This window comes from Capra hircus, assembly GCF_001704415.2.
Source record: "Capra hircus breed San Clemente chromosome X unlocalized genomic scaffold, ASM170441v1, whole genome shotgun sequence".
NCBI lineage: Eukaryota > Metazoa > Chordata > Mammalia > Artiodactyla > Bovidae > Capra > Capra hircus.
The window spans coordinates 52,994,396-53,009,369 of NW_017189516.1; positions in this window are offsets into that span (position 1 = coordinate 52,994,396).

Below are 14,974 nucleotides of genomic sequence, written 5' to 3' on the forward strand. Positions count from 1 at the left end.
ATATGTCAATTTAAAATGAATTTGTTGACATTCTTATATAAACAACTTAAAGGTAAATAAATTGTGTCACCTGTCAAGTAGAAAAATATGAAAATTTATCTTTATAGCTTTTTGAAGTGTTAAAATTGCATTAAGATGAATTTCCTAGTATGAGTTTGAATTATCTGTTAATCCCAAATTAAACACTATTTGCTTAAACTCAGATATTTCATCATTCACTACACACACAAAAAAATAAAATGACTTTTTAACATTTTAAGGGACTGAAAAGATGGCAGGTCATTTTCAAAGTGGTTGAAGTATCCATGAGATGGAAATACTAAAACAAGTTGATCTCTGGGGTTGCACATGATCTGAATAACTGTGACTGTCCTGTCCTAAGTTGATCTGAGAGCTGTAGCATGCCTGGGGCCCTTGATTTATCAGCCATTATATTAGTAGGTACTCAGATAGCAGTCCTTAAGTACTTAAACACAGGACAACTTCCACAACTCATGGAGCCTTCCTCTCTCCTAGAACCTGTCTTGTCATACTGTAGTTTTTGAAACAAGTAGTAATGGACTTACTCAAGGAAAAAAGTACACAAGATGTGAGATGAACAAGTCTCTTGACTGGAAAAACTCTGAGCTGAGTTTATGGAATCTCCAGCTTTAGAGATATATTAGAATGTCTCTCATCTCCACATCTGGTGTTTAAACATTCAGATACTTAGAGGGAAGGAAATGAACTAAATGACCCTTTCAATTGTAAGACTACATGTTTCCAACCACTGGTGTTCAATAGTAATGCAAGCTGAGCTACTCCATGCTGCTTTATGTCTTCAGTGTTAAAGCCCATGAAATGCGTGCACAGCGTAGACAGAGTCTAGGCCACAAGCACAAAGCACAAATGAAGAGAAGCAGAGAGAGCCGTGACCTGAAAGATACTCCCAAAGTGCGTTTCCATTTAGAGAAACTCACTCAGCAGCTTTATAATAACTGCTGTGTTTTTTCCCACCCAAAACATGGGATTCTGTCTTATTAAAGCCCTGAAACTCATATGACCTTTGTTCCTTCTTCGTCTCATTCTCCCACAGATGCCAGCCGAGTGGCTAAAACATAGAACTAATTGACAGGTCTGCCCATGCACTGCCAAAACTCTGCAAAATCCCCCTGGGCGATTTTTTGTAAATAGAGGTTTGGATCTATTTTTTAAAGATAGCATTTTGATTAAACATTATACTGAGTTATAAAACCAAACTTAATACCTTATATGAGTTCTTTATATATCAATGTTGACATTTATTATATATGTTGTAAATAGACAAAAGAAAATTCAAATCTTTGCTATTGAATGGTGGTTTACTTTCCTCTTTCCTCACATTTTAAGAACTCCTGTAATGAGTCTAAAAATGTTGTCACTGTAAGGAGTTCAACTGGTATGAAGTTAGCCCTCCATGCTTAGGGTAGGATGCAAAGGGTGGAGCCTGGGACTCAGAATCAGAATCTCAGAAAACAGCACTCTCTCAGTGACTTCAGTGACATTCCTTGGGTAAGCTACTCATCCTTTCTTTTCTTGCTTCTCTTTCAAGTCAAAATTCTCATCGTTACATACAACAGTTCTGAAAATAAGCCTCAACAAAAGAGCTTGGTGATTTGGGGATGAAATGAACCACCAAATACTGCTATCTCCAGTATGATGTTTTCCAAGGAGGAAATGACTCCTCTAGCCTTTTCTCCATAACTGTCTAAAGTGATTTCCTTGGTAAACATGCCTGGACATTTGTCCATTTCAAATGAGCAAACAAAAGGATCCTCCCTAACTCTGGGGTTCTCAAGGCAAGAGTGGGACACAACTGAGCAACTGAACTGAACTGGACTATCTCTCTGGAGCTAGTCTTCTGTAGTCTAAGAGGATTATTAGGCAGCAGCTTTCCAGGAGGTAAACAGTGCCAAACGCACTCCCACTACTTCTTCCAGTACCTCCACCCACCTTACAAGACCACTTCTCTGTCTTCAGGATACACTTCTGAAAAATGAGTACACACTGCTTCTTACCATGGTGTGATTCCAAGCCAACGTGAGGGTGTGCTCCCCTTCTCCCCCAGCTACCACTATTTCTTCACATGTGAATCCAGGGTTCAATCCATTCAGTAAGGTTTTCGATTCTTCTCAAAAATGTTCTATAAGATACAGGATGAGAAACAGGGTTACCTTGGGTCTACTTCAGGGTTTTATGTGGTTCTCAACCTTGTCTGCACATTGGAATCACCTAGGAAGCTTTGAAAATGATCGCTACCTGGCTTCCTATCACCAACTCCACCAAGAAGGTCTAAATGGTCCAGGGTGCAGCCTGGGCATGAGAATTGTTTAAACCCCCTAGATGTTTCTAAGATTCAACCAAGGCTAAGAATCAACTGGAGTTACAAGATTTGACTTAAGTACTGTCACTAATTAGCTCTGTGACCTTGAGCAAAAGAAATATTCATTTATCCAATAGGTATTCCTTTGCAGCTTGTTGTATGCAAGATAGTGCTAGGGACTTTATCTCTACAGCCTCCAAGATAAGTGAATTGGACTCAATAATTTATTTATTCACTCAGCAAGTGAGTATTGAGTGCCTACTATCTGCCGGACACCAGGCAGGGTACCAGAGGTACAGCCGTGAATTCGATGTGCAGACTCCCTGCCCTTGTGGATCTTATAGTTAAGGGAGTGAAAATGAAAGAGCAATATCATAAAAAGGGTGGGAAGATAACAAGAGGGTCTGGCGGTCAACATGAAGGCAGTAGGAGGAGGGGTGGAGAAGGTAGAGAAAGCAGAGAGGCACATGTGGTTCAGTCACTCAGCTGGGTCCGACTCTTTGCGACCCCATGGACTGCACCCCGCCAGGCTCCTCTGCCCATGGGATTTCTCAGGCAAGAATACTGGAGTGGGTTGCCATTTCCTGATCCTCCCGGCCCAGGGATTGAACCTGGGTCTCCTGCATTGCAGGCAGATTCCTTACCATCTGAGATCTCAGGGAAGCCAATAAGAAAAAGTCAAGGAGATAATATCTCCAGGACTTGGTGATGGACATGATAGAGGGGTGAGAGAGAAAGGGAAGAAGACCAATTCCTAGGTCCCAAGATTGAGGGTCATTCACTTAGGGCAGAATGTGAGAGAAGAACCATAGCCAACCCAGAAGGTTGTAAGGGTCTAGAACTAAAGCATATGAAACTGGGGCAATGGAAGCAACTGTCATCTCAGACAGAGTTCAGGGCAGGGGCGGGACCCTAGCTGAGAAATGCAATGATTCTCACAAGAGGTCATTTCCGGACCTGGGCTGGGTCTTTGTATCGCTAAAGGTGAGGCCACTAAAGAGCCCGCAGTCACATGCGGGGGAGTGGGGAGCAGTAGTGAAAGAGAGAAACCAGACCCACCTCTACTGCTGGATAACCTGAAGAGTAGACACATGCATGTCTCTCTCCTGGGGGGCAGCTCTGGAGGACCGGTGGACAGAACACCAGCGCTTGACTGACTCACGCTGGGGGAAAGGTCCCGCTTTGAGAAAGGAACATATCCTGGAACAGCTCCAGTGGATAAACATTTCCAAAAGGCGGGAGGCGCATGTGGAAGGATGGTACTCCACAGAGAGGGCAAGGGAGCTAGCTGAGGAACGGAGGTCTTCCTCTAAGTGTTTCTACCCTCTCCAAGAAAACTTCAACTTCTCGTGTGTTTCTGAGGTTCCAGGCTTTCCTTCACATATGTTTGTTCCCCCTTTGCTGTTCCTCCAACCTTGAGCACAGACTGAGAGCCCCACATAAAGGGTGTGCCTGTGCAAGGGAGGAAAGTGAGAGCTGGGACTCCCAATTACTTCCTAAAGCTCCCAGGGATCCTTGCAGAGGGAACAGCAACTTACCAAGAGGAAGGTCCATCTCAGAGTCGGACATCTATCCTTGGGGATGTTTGTAATGCCTCCTGGTGGAGTTAGGAGTAATACACAGAGAAGTGGAGTGATAGGGGTGGACAGCTTGAGAGGGGGCTGGGAATCAATCCATCCCTTTCCCATATACCATGGGGAAGCAAGCCTGAAGAGTGAGATGGAAACTTCCATTTGATGTACAGAGGCAGAACACCAGGCACAGTGCCTGGTTCAGAGTTGGCAATCAGCAATTGGCAGCCATGATGATGGTTATGATGATTATGACTATTGAGATTCGGTTGCTATAGATATCCTGTGGCCTTAAATGATCCTAGATTGGTTCACAGAGGAAGAAGCCCCGCAGGCTTAGAACAAGTCGATTATAATGCAGAGGGTTTGAGGACACAGTCAATAACCCAGCTCCAAATCAGTCCTTAGCCTTCCTTTCCAGCAAGTGTATGCTGGCCAACTGATGTTCATGTAGCTCCCACTCAGACCACTGCCTGAGGAGGGCAGAAGACGCTGCAGGAGGTGAGAGAAAAATCAGAGCAAAACAGGGCCAAGAGGTAGGATGGGAATGGAGAAGAGAGGAGGATAGGGCCAGTCAGGGTCCCAACAGGAAACAGACGGGATATTCCAATGAGGATGATTTGCAGAGGGTTCTTTCACAGAGGGCAGGGCCAATGGCAGTGGGTGGGAAAATGCAGGAACTCGGAGCAAGAGGCAGCAGAGCTGTGACTATCCCCAGGCTTACAGGCACGAGGGGAGAGAAGTTACCCGGAGAAGACGGTCACACAGGCTTCCCTAAAAGAAGCAGTGACCTTAGGTCAAGGGACAGTCAGCCCAAAGAGGTGACTGAGCAGAATCAATGTCTGGACCTCACGGTCCTCCCACCTTCTGATCTACTTCCAGAACTCTCAATAATTTAGACCTAGCTGGAAGTCTCTGTACAAGGGAACCATGTTGACATAATCCACAGAGCACCCAGGCCACAAAGCAGGCACCCTACTTCCCCCCCCCCCACCATGCCCCACTTTGGGAAGTTTGCCTTAGGCCACTTTGCTTTTACAAAAGACACACATCCACACCTGTATTCCCTAACCAAAAAAAATCCAAGGAGATTCTCACTTTTACAAGAAAAGGCAAAAGGGGGAAATGGTGCTCAGTGTTTGTTTTGCAAGGAGCAGGTTACAGAGGCAGCAAGCACCCCCAGAGGTGAGAGGGTCGCTGCCACACTCCTCCTTGGGACCTGTGCTCAGCATCTCAGCAGCCAGTCGTCATGCATTCACCCAGGTCTGGGAATACCTGGGCTTTATCTCAATTTATTGGGTGCATCCCTTAGCAAGATGTGTTTGCGGGTCATTGCTTCCTGAAAGTTTTCGTAGGAACACTACTTTCAGATAGTGGAGAAACTTGTATTGGGTTTTTTGACGTTTGTGTGTATGAGAGTGTCCAGAAATGATGATGGGTTTATATTCACCATCCAAACTCTCTCTTCACTCTTGGGGTGACAGACAAGCCTCATTTTGAAAACAGCCACATATAGGAATAAGCAGAGAACACCCTGGCAAAGAAGCAGAGTTTTCCTGGGGGAAGGGTGCTAACAGGACCACAGGGAACTAGAAAAGGTACTATCAGGGGGTAAGAAAAGGTGCCAGGGTGGAGGGGGAAAGCAGAAGAGCTCATAAAGGAAAATAAACACTGGGCAGAGAACAGCATGGAGTAGAAGGTGGCTGGACAACGTGTAGCTGGGGTCTGTGATTAAGGGCTGCGGCCTGAAATCAGGGAGTGATGTTGGGGGCAGGGGATGGGTTCCCGTTGAGATATCACATTTTTCATAGTCCAAGACTTCACTTCCTTCTCTTTCACCTATTGTCCTCCTGGAAGCCCTACAGAGCTTTCCCTAATGTGTGCGGGTGTGTGTGTGTGTGTGTGTGTGTGTGTATCTGCGTTTTCACTTGTCACTAAATGATCAGCATTCAATGAAACACTTCTATTTTGGGGGCATTACCATCTCTAAAACACGACATAGAAAAGCAGAGGCAACTAGGGGCTGCATTTAATCTTCTCTAATATCGCAGTGCGAAGGAAACTGGGGAATGAAAACATAGTCATTTAGAAAATGGTTGATGAGTCATTGATTGGCACTGGGTAGAGAAAAAGAGAAGTCATTATTCATTCAGAGTATGCCTGGTCTTTTAAAAATAGGCTCGTCACTCTGCTGGAGGGGGTGTCTGGGCTTTAGAGACAGAGCTGGTGGCAGAGGGCAAGGGCCGGACCGCCCAAGGCTGGGAGGACCAACCCTCCTCCTCTATCTCCCTGCATCTCAGCCGTGGAAAACCCTCCAGCTTTAAGAAACAGAAAGACAGCTTAATGCTGCCTTGTTCCTCCTGTACCTCTTTCTTGAGGCCTTAATAATACTTTTGGTGAAATTTCAGCTTCAGAGGAACCAGGCCAAGTAGAAGAGACGGCGCTTTTTGTGACCATAATTTTGTCAACAGACCCAATCCTCCATTACTCACAGAGTTCCTTTCCCAGGTCCTGGGCTACCCAGGTCTCTCTGTCTCCCTGCTCTTGACATCTTTGCTGTTTATTAGTTCTGTCATCAAATTAGTGGGGGTAGGGAGATTAGATTAGAACATGGTGAACTATTCACTGGGAAAGGAAAATGAAAGTCCCAGGAAAGCAGAGCTTTGGGGAAATGCTTGGGAATTTTGTTTCTGTGTGTGTGAGAGGAAAACAAAACACAATGAAAATCCTGCCCACTAAAAGGTTTGCCTTTGCCTGATAGTTCTTGGGCCTTAATGTGCAGATCTGGGCAATGGGTGAGGCACGGAACCAAAAAGAACTTGACTGCTTCACAATGAGAAGGGCAAAGAAAAGAATGGATCTAGAAGAGAGAGGACAAAGGCCAGGTCAGACTGAGTTGGAGAGAAAGCTGAGGGACACTGGGAGAGAGATGCTGGGAAAAAGAGGAGCAAATTTTGAGCTGAAAGGAAATGGAGTTTTGGGGAGAAAGATAAGGGAAGAAGATGGCTGTGTGCTACAAATGTGAGTCCTTTACGTTTTGTTGATATGACATGAAAAATTTAAATAGCTTTTTAGTTATTTTGGGTTGCCTGAGTGTTGTTTCTTGCGGATGTAGCACTGAGCTGAGATGGACATCAGGGTGGCCAGGATTTATGCAGATTACAAGTCTAGAGTGTTCCCCCTATGCCACATATGTTATGACATATGCTTAACTTTCTTATATTTTGGCTTCTCACTTGTTTAGTTAGCTGTGCTTGCTCATACTGGGCTAAATTTACCTACCCTAAGTAAAGACAAAAGTTTTATGTTGGATCTAGTTTCAGAAACGGGGCAGATCTGCAAAGGCTCAGTTCATCTCTGCTAGGAATTCTATCTTGAATATTCAGCTGGGTATTCATCCTGAATACCCAGAATCTTCCAACGTTTCAGTCTCTATATCCTTTGAGAAACTGCTCAAGTGCTGGAGGTAAAGGGAGACTCAGTGACTTACAGGCTATTGGGGAATGCTCCCATTTTGTTTGGAGCCTACAAGTATAATTACTTCTCATATAATATTCTTTTAAATATCATTATATGAAAAATATATAATTTTACATATTTTTTCTTTATCTGAAAAAAATTTTAATTGTATGCACTTTGTTTAGTTCCTCAAAATCCAGAAAATGATTTTAGGCATATAAACCCTCCTTTAGTCCCACCAAGATGGAACTCTTCTAGAAAAAAAATTGTAGAGCAATATACTAAAAGAATTAGCCATCTTAATCCAGCAAATACATGAACCACGAACTTCCAGATGTTCAAGCTGGTTTTAGAAAAGGCAGAGGAACCAGAGATCAAATTGCCAACATTCACTGGATCATGGAAAAAGCAAGAGAGTTCCAGAAAAACATCTATTTCTGCTTTGTTGACTATGCCAAAGCCTTTGACTGTGTGGATCACAACAAACTGGAAAATCCTTCAATAGATGGGAATACCAGAGCACCTGACCTGCCTCTTGAGAAACCTATATGCAGGTCAGAAAGCAACAGTTAGAACTGGACATGGAACAACAGACTGGTTCCAAATAGGAAAAGGAGTACATCAAGGCTGTATATTGTCACCCTGCTTATTTAACTTCTATGCAGAGTACATCACGAGAAATGCTGGGCTGGAAGAAGCACAAGCTGGAATCAAGATTGCCGGGAGAAATATCAATAGCCTCACATATGCAGATGGCACCACCCTTATGGTAGAAAGTGAAGAGGAACTAAAAAGCCTGTCGATGAAAGTGAAAGAGGACAGTGAAAAAGTTGGCTTAAAGCTCAACATTCAGAAAACGAAGATCATGGCATCTGGTCCCATCACTGCATGGGAAATAGATGGGGAAACAGTGGAAACAGTGTCAGACTTTATTTTGGGGGCTCCAAAATCACTGCAGATGGTGATTGCAGCCATGAAATTAAAAAAAAAAAAACTTATTCCTTGGAAGGAAAGTTATGACCAACATAGATAGCATATTGAAAAGTAGAGATATTACTTTGCCAACAAAGGTCCGTCTACTCAAGGCTGTGGTTTTTCCTGTGGTCATGTATGGATGTGAGAGTTGGACTGTGAAGAAGGCTGAGCACCCAAGAATTGATGCTTTTGAACTGTGGTGTTGGAGAAGACTCTTGAAAGGACTGCAAGGAGATCCAACCAGTCCATCCTAAAGGAGATCAGTCCTGGGTGTTCATTGGAAGGACTGATGCTGAAGCTTAAACTCCCAATACTTTGGCCACCTCATGCAAAGAGTTGACTCATTAGAAAAGACTTTGATGCTGGCAGGGATTGGGGGCAGGAGGAAAAGGGGACGACAGGGGATGAGATGGTTGGATGGCATCACCAACTGGATGGACATGAGTATGAGTGAACTCCAGGAGTTGGTGATGGACAGGGAGGCCTGGCGTGCTGTGATTCATGGGGTCGCAAAGAGTCAGACACGACTGAGCGACTGAACTGAACTGAACTGAATCCAGCAGAATTTATTCTAGGATTCTAAAGTCTCAACAGACATCTAAGAAGTATTTGTTAAGACATAATGCCCATTCTTGATATTAATAATAATCCTTAGCCAACTAAGACTATATGGACACTTCCTTAACAAGATAAAGAATCTCTCTCAATAGCCAATATCATGTCTAATCTTACCAAACAGGCAACACAAGAATTAGAAGCATTTCATTATAGCAAGGAAGAAACAAAGAAGTCCTAATATCACCATTATTATTCACGGTCATTGAACACTGCCCTGTAGGTTCTAGCCACTATGGTAAGACCTTAAACAGTAAAAAGTGGAAAAAACTTATCAACATTCCCAGATAATTTACTTGTTTGCCCTGAGAAACCAAAAGAATCTAATGAAAAACCAATGGGCCAGAATCAAATTCATTAAGGTGGGCCATTTATAAAAAATATATACAAAATTCTATCATCTTTTCTATAAAATAGCCATCTCCAATTAGAAAATATATTGGGAAAAAGAGTGCACTGTTAATAGTAATATATGTTTTTAAAAGCTACTTTCAATGTGCACGATGTGCTCCACTGCACACTCATCTGTGACTTTACTGAATCTTTACCATATTTCAAGTACTGAACTGTGGCAGAGCTCCCCAACGTATATGTTACAGAGAAAAACCCAGCGCATCCAATCTGTGATTTCACAGGTATCTCTGCTTAGGATGAAACGTAAAATCACCTTTTTAAAGTAACTCTATTTCAGTTACTAAGAGGGGGTTGTTAAAGGGGGAAGGAGGGTTGTGCTGAAAAGGGAAATGGGAGAAATGCTGATAGAGGTGGTGAGCAGATGGGGTTCCATTTGCTGTGCCCCATCCACTCATTCTCCTCAGTCCTCCTCCCGAAAGGCTGGTGGGCTCCCTTGCTTCTAGCTGGGTTCAGCCAGTGGGGAGTCCCAGCAGGAGACGGGGGTGGTGGAGAAGAGTGAGGCTGGTGACTGCTTCAGTCTCCTGCTTGCACTCCCGTGGGTGTCGCTGCAGGCTGCCTGAGCCCCAGTCTTGTAGCCTTTTCTAAACACTCCATGTTTGCCTCTCTTGCCTTCTTCAAGCCTGGCATGATCAGAGTTCCCTACAACTGCTAGTCCTGGGTCCTTGCACTGTCCCTTAGCTGCTTTCTTTGAACCTTGCCCATGCTTTTGCAACAGATCCTTTTACTAAACCTTCCTCCAAGTTGCCCTCACTGATACAGTGATATAGCACATGGCTCAAGTTTGGGAAGCTGAACTGTGCTATTCAGTCCTAATAACCTTTTAAGATGAGTATCATTCTCCCCATTTGACACAGGAGGAAACTGAACTGTTGCGAGTCTGGAGAGCTAAGAAAGTATCATCAAACTATTAAATGGCTGGATGGTACCCTGCTTTAGAACTTCGCCACACAGCCTCTCAGGTAAACCCAAGGCTGTACCCCAATTCCAACCCACCACTTTGTCATTCCTTCAAGAAAAATATAATAGTAACTCTGGCCAACTGGGATCTAACTCCTTGAGTTTCTTTTCTTTCAGGCCAAATGCTTTACAAGGCTGGGCTTTGAGGAGTGGTTGCCTATATATCCTTGCACTTAAAATCTCTTCAGTGAGCTGGTAGATTAGGAGTTTGGGGAGGAAAGGAGTCCTATACTAACCTTTAGGCTCCCACAGAACTGACACTGTTGTAGCTAGCTATGTTCAACTTGAAGTGATAAAAAATAAAGCCTAATAAGTCTACATCCACCCAAAAGTGACAGACTTCTGAGCTGATTCCTCCCCTTCTGAGGCCATAAGAGGTCTCACAAAACTTAAGCCAACTAATAGACTCATGTTTTTTCTCTATTTTCCCTTAGATTATAAAGGTTTCATAAATAACATGACACTTCATAAAATCATTTATGCAGCGAGGATGAGGACTTACACGCTACTCTTTAGATGGGGAGAGGAGAATGTTAAAATTTTAAATAATCTGATGAAGCTCATTTAACTATTTACTGAAGAAAATCTGAGCTATTAACTTTTATTTTATGCTTCATTTTTGCTTTCTTTCTGGCAGGACAACTGTTCTTATAAATTTGGACACTGAATCTCTTTTTTAAAAAATTACCTTTTCTGCATTTGCTAACAGTGAAATAAATCCAAATCTTCAGATAGACCTTAGAAGGAAGTGTAGCATTATGGATGATAGCTTGTATGGCATCAGCAACTCTGAGACTGACTCCCCACCTGTGTTATCTCAGGGAAGTTTCTTAACTTCTCTGTGTTTTAAGATCCTCGTGTACAATGAGACTAATGATGGTATTTGCTTCATAGAGTTACTGGGAAAAGTACATGAGGCAGTTCATGTGGTGCTTAACATAAACACTCAATAATTGCTACTGATTATTTTGTTTCCAAGGCAACCCGTTCAACATTATGGTAATCCAAGTCTATGCCCCAACCACCGATGCCAAAGAAGCTGAACGGTTCTATGAAAACCTTACAAAACTTTGGAGGACTAACACCAAAAAACATGTCATTTTCCTCATAGGGGACTGGAATACAAAAGGAGGAAGTCAAGAAACACCTGGAGTAACAGGCAAGTTTGGCCTTGGAGTACAAAATGAAACAGGGTAAAGGCTAACAAAGCTTTGCCAAGAGAATGCACTGGTCATAGCAAACACCCTTTTTCAACAACACAAAAGATGACTACACGTGGACATCACCAGATGGTCAACACCAAAATCAGATTGATTATATCCTTTGCAGCTGAAGATGGAGAAGCTCTATACAGTCAGCAAACACAAGACCTGGAGCTGACTGTGGCTCAGATCATCAGCTCCTTATTGCAAAATTCAGGCTTAAATTGAAGAAAGTGGGGAAAACCACTAGGCCATTCAGGTATGACCTAAATCAAAACCCTTATGATTATGCAGTGGGAGTGAGAAATAGATTTAAGGGCCTAGATCTGATAGATAGAGTGCCTGATGAACTATGGACAGAGGTTCATAACACTGTACAGGAGGCAGTGACCAAAGAAAAAGAAATGCAAGAAGGCAATGTTGTGGTTGTCTGAGGAGGTCTTACAAATAGCTGACAGAAGAGAAGCGAAAGGCAAAGGAGAAAGGAAAAGATACCCAACTGAGTTCCAGAGAAGAGCAAGGAGAGATAAGAAACCCTTCTTAAGTGATCAATGCAAAGAAATAGAAGAAAACAATAGAATGGGAAAGACTGAGATCTCTTCAAGAAAATTGGAGATACCAAGGGAACATTTCATTCAAGGATGGCACAACAAAGAACAGAAACAGCAAGAACCTAACAGAAGCAGAAGAGATAAAGAGGTGGCAAGAATACAAAGAACTCTACAAAAAAAGGTCTTAATGACCCAAATAACCATGATGGTGTGGTCACTGACCTAGAGCCAGACATCCTGGAGTGTGAAGTCAAACAGGCCTTAGGAAGCATCACTATGAACAAAGCTAGTGGAAGTGATGGGATTCCAGCTGAGCTATTTAAAATCCTAAAAGATGATGCTGTTGAAATGCTGCACTCAGTATGCCAGCAAATTTGGAGAACTCAGCAGTGGCCACAGGACTGGAATAGGTCAGTTTTCATTCTAAAGAAAGGCAATGTCAAAGAATGTTCAAACTAGTGTACAGTTGCACTCATTTCACATGCTAGCAAGATAATGCTCAAAATTCTTCAAGCTAGGCTTTAGCAGTACATGAACTGAGAATGTCCAGATGTACAAGCTGGATTTAGAAAAGGCAGAGGAATCAGAGACCAAATCGCCAGCATCCATTCAATCATAGAAAAAGCAAGGGAATGCCAGAAAAACATCTACTTCTGCTTCACTGACTATGTTAAAGCCTTTGACTATGTGGATCATAACAAACTGTGGAAAAATTCTTAAAGAGATGGGAATATCAGACCACCTTACCTGTCTCCTGAGAACCCTGTATGCAGGTGAAGAAGCAACAGTTGGAACTGGACATGGAACAATGGACTAGTTCAAAATTGGGAAAGGAGTATGTAAAAGCTGTATATTGTCACCCTGCTTATTTAACTTATATGCAGAGCACATCAGGCGAAATGCCAGGCTAGATGAATCACAAGCTGGGATCAAGATTGCCAGGAGAAGTATCAACAACCTCAGATATGCAGATGATACCACCCCAAAGGCAGAAAGAGAAGAAGAATTAAAGAGCCTCTTGATGAGGGTGAAGGGGAGAATGGAAAAGCTGGCTTAAAATTCAACATTCAAAAAACTAAGATCATGGCATCTGGTCCCAACACTTCATGGCAAATAGATGGGGAAAAAGTGGAAGCAATGATAGATTTTATTTTCTTGGGCTCCAAAATCACTGCAGATGGTGACCGCAGCCATGAAATTAAAAGACACTTGCTCCTTGGAAGAAAAGCTATGACAAACCTACACAGCATATTCAAAAGCAAAGACATCACTTTGCCAACAAAGGTCTGTGTAGTCAAAGCTATGGTTTTTCTAGCAGTCATGCATGAATGTGAGAGTTGGATCATAAAGAAGGCTGAGCACCAAAGAATTAATGCTTTCGAATTGTGGTGCTGGAGCAGAGTCTTGAGAGTCCCTTGGACTGCAAGGGGATTAAATCAGTCAATCGTAAAGGAAATCAATCCTGAATATTCATTGAAAGTTCCAATGCTGAGGCTCCAATACTGTGGCCACCTGATGCAAAAAGCTGACTCAGTGGAGAAGACCCTGATGCTGGGAAACATTGAAAGCAGGAGAAGGGGATGACAGAGGATGAGATGGTTGAATGGTATCACCTACTCAATGGACATAAGTTTGAGCAAACTCCAGGAGACAGTGAAGGACAGGGAAGCCTGGTATGCGGCAGCCCAGGGGGTTGCAAAGAGTCAGACAGGACACAGCAACTGAACAGTAACAATTATTACTATCTTGAAGCTTCTAAAGATGTCTGCATGCAAGTGGACTGTAATTTATAGAGAAAAAGTAGCATAAACTATCATCATACAAGGCAGAACTAATGGATGGTCTGACTGGACTACAGAGTGTCATAGAAATACAGATGATGGAGAAATTCCTTCCAGCCTGGTATTCTAGGGAGGGCTGCATGCTGAAGTGCTATTTGGATTGACCCAGAAGATGGTTGGAATTTTGATAGATTAGAAGGGAAGGAAACAAAGGGGACAAAGGCCCAGAGGAAATGGAGGCAAGGTCATGCCTGGGGAAGAGAGGGGGCAGGGGCTCAGCTGGAGCACAATATGCATCAAGGAGGACGGGAGCCTAAGGGCCTGGAAGGCTGGACGGGAGAAGACAAGACACAAGATAGGATGCAGGTGGGCTGGCCTATGGGCCTGTGAGAAACGGAAGCCAAGCACAAAAGGAAAACTGGGGCTGGAGTCAGTAATTTGGGTCTTCTCCTCCTGACTTTCTATTCATTGGTCCATGAGACCTCTGGATTCAGTTTCTCCACTTAGGAATGGAGAGCACTGGACACGGCTCTCTCTTTGAGACTCTGGTTTCCATTCTTTTGGTCGCACATTTACAAGTGCAATTTCTGGATCATATGGTGGCTCTATTTTTAATTTTTGGAGGACCCTCCACCATGTTTTCCATAGTGGTTACATTGTTTTACATTCCCACTAACAGTGCACAAGCGTTCCAACTTCTCCACCTCCCCAGCAACATCTGTATTTTCTGGTTTTTAGATAGCAGCTATCCTAATGGGCGTGAGGGGATATCTCACTGTGATTTAGATTTGCAATTGCTCTGATGATTAGTGATGCTGAGCATCTTTTCATATGCTTGTTGGCTGTCTGCATATCATCTTTGGAGAAATGTCTATTCAAGTTCTTCACCCATTTTCTAATTGGGATATTTGATTTTTTTTTTTGAGTTGTGGGAGTTCTTTATATATTCTGGATATTAACCCCTTATCAAATATATGATTTGCACTGTTTTCTCTTATTCTGCAGGTTGCCTTTTCACTTTGTTGGTTATGTCCTTTGATGAACGACAGTTCTGAAGTTTTATGCTGTCCAGGCTGTCCATTTTTGCTTTTGCTGCCTGTGCTTGTGG